Source organism: Athene cunicularia (genome assembly GCF_003259725.1).
Source record: "Athene cunicularia isolate RWA chromosome 15 unlocalized genomic scaffold, athCun1 chr15_part1, whole genome shotgun sequence".
NCBI classification, from domain to species: Eukaryota; Metazoa; Chordata; class Aves; order Strigiformes; family Strigidae; genus Athene; species Athene cunicularia.
The window spans coordinates 7,483,412-7,485,793 of NW_020799121.1; the positions used below are offsets into that span (position 1 = coordinate 7,483,412).

The 2,382-nt window shown below is 41.5% G+C and overlaps 1 protein-coding gene across 3 annotated transcripts in view; it reads left to right on the forward strand.

Moving 5' to 3' along the window:
- Positions 1-1,763: 1,763 nt before the first annotated feature.
- Positions 1,764-2,382, forward strand: part of TANGO2 (transport and golgi organization 2 homolog) — a 36,850-nt gene continuing 36,231 nt past the window's right edge. The window contains exon 1 of one of the 3 annotated variants that reach the window (XM_026859528.1): positions 1,764-1,851. The gene's annotated coding sequence lies outside the window, so the exon portion shown is untranslated. Of the gene's footprint in view, positions 1,901-2,382 lie in introns of all 3 variants that reach the window. The other 2 variants (XM_026859527.1, XM_026859529.1) reach the window with 2 other exon arrangements.

The window sequence follows — 2,382 nt, forward strand, 5'->3', positions numbered from 1 at the left end:
TGATTGGACTAGGATGATTTAATTAGGCACATTAGATGATTCTGTAACAGATTAGTCATGTGAATTATCCATGCGTCTACTAAGCTACAGATTTTACTACTAAAGATCTTAAATCATCTAGACAATCAATAGAGATACCAAGTAGGATCAGAGCAAGAACTGATCTGTAGAAAACTGCCTGGGTCACCGATGTCTCCTCTTTAGCAACTACTTTTTGAGTTCTCTCAGGGAAATCCACTTAAGGTGTGGTTTAGGCATTCTAAACAGTATGCATTACAGCATTTAAAAGACAGAGCAAAGTTTTTAAACAAATGTCAGGGCTATTTCTCCTTAAGTTTTTGAGACTAACTCAGGACAATTCTACAAGGTTTTCACTAAGCTTCTGCTTGTTTTTTAGCTTTCTCCAATAGAGAGGTTCAGTGCCTCTCGCTTCATTAAAGATACTTAAAGTGGATACAGAATCACTGCCTACATGGGATCAGACTATTCGAGTCTGACAAACAATGGGAGCTATACACAGATCCCCTAGGACAGGGTCTAAAAGGAACAACAATAACCGAGCTGGTTTAGGCAGAACAAAAAGTAGACACAAGAATTAGAAGAAAAAGCCTGAATGGCCACCAAATCCAGTATTCACAAATCCTTGCAGCAGGCTGTTTTTGTGAAGCCTCCTAAAAAAGTTTTTAAATTACTCTGAATTTACTCTAACTTCCCATATGTGTTAGAAATAATGAAAAAATTAAAAATCAGTAAAAACTAACACCATTGAGTTTTAAGCCTATGGACAGTTTTCTTCTTCCCATGGACATAACTCCTGCTGAAGGTATGCAGACCTAACATCTGAAGGTTTTTAATGTGTATCAAGTATAGAAGCTAAATAATCTTTGGTCACAGTGATGAGTTCATACTTTGAGAAACAGAGTGACAGCAAAGAACAATAAATGACATTTAATGTGTATGCACTTTACCAATTTTAATGTAATGGAGATTAAGAGATTTGTATAATTTGTCTACTTATTAATCTGATAACTGGTTTAAATAACAACTCTGTACCTGAAAACATAAATATATATTAGATTCATATGTATCAAGGTTGATAGATGTAGGCAATAACTACAATCTATTATTGTATTTCAAAAGCAATAGTACAAATGATGATGATGATGATATACTCACCCAGCAATTTTCATTGGTAGATCTCAAAAGACCTTGCAAAGGTCAATGCTATCATCCTGTTGTTGATGATGGAGAAAGGAAGTATTGAGAGGAACTTGCTCAATGTCATATGCCAGACCGGCGGTAAAGTTAACAATTGACTTCAGGTTTTCCACATCCAGGATTAAAGGTTTTCTCTCGCTAGCCACATTACACACTCATATTCCAGTGGCAGTTCTTTTCATTAGTGTTCAGTATCTTGTGCATATATTTATCTGTGTTAGAACCCAGAAGAGCAGTCAAGACTTTTCTGGTTGTCCCTTATAGGCTTCACCATAAAACATTTTTAATTTACAGGCTCCACTGAAACCCTGTATTGCCACCTGTGAAAAAATTCAGAAAAAAAGTCTGAAATCTTGTGTGAAAAACCCACAAATAAGTTAGTATTTCAGTATGAAAGGACAAAAAGGTGGCACAGATGCAATCCCAGCCTAAATCTGCAGATCTAAGTAAAACTACTAAATGTTTATTTATCAGTTCTGATCATGCTGTGCTTAATAGCTGAAAGCAAAGTTCACTTTGTCACTTGTGTTTTCCTCAATCCTCAGGAAAGCTGTCCTGGTCTGAATTCATACCATTGCAAGCTCAGGGCTCATTGACTTTGGGGCCTTTCTGGAAGCAGAGTCTCTCCTGAAGGTACTCACGTTCACTCGCATCCCACCCTGTGACCTTATTCTAGAAGCGAGTAAGTACCTACATCAAACTCCCTATGACTGTCAACAACCCAGTCTGGGTGTATCTGTCCTCAGAGCTACAACCCCTTTGAAGCTCAGATCAGGCCTTTGATGTAATTATTTCATACCCTGAAACACAATATAGCAGAAACGGGCTGAGGCAGCCCAGAAGCAGCCCATGGACTATCCAATACCAGAGACAACGTCTCCTGTCCGCTCTGGCATACCCGGCTACAGGGCTGTGTTGAAGGTGACGTGCCTCTAGCACCCGTTACCGCCTCTGGAAACACCCCCAGGCCCGGGCCTCCGCACGCAGTGGCGGCAGGCGACGGGCCCCAGGGCCGGGCGGGAAGCAGGAGGCCACGGCCTCCCTCCTGCCGACGGCCAGGCCCGTGGGGGAAAGGGAGAGGGCGGCACCCACCGGGCACCTGTGTGCGAACCAGCCAATGACAGCTTGAGGAAGAGAGGCGGGGAATCCGTCCTCCAATAGAGC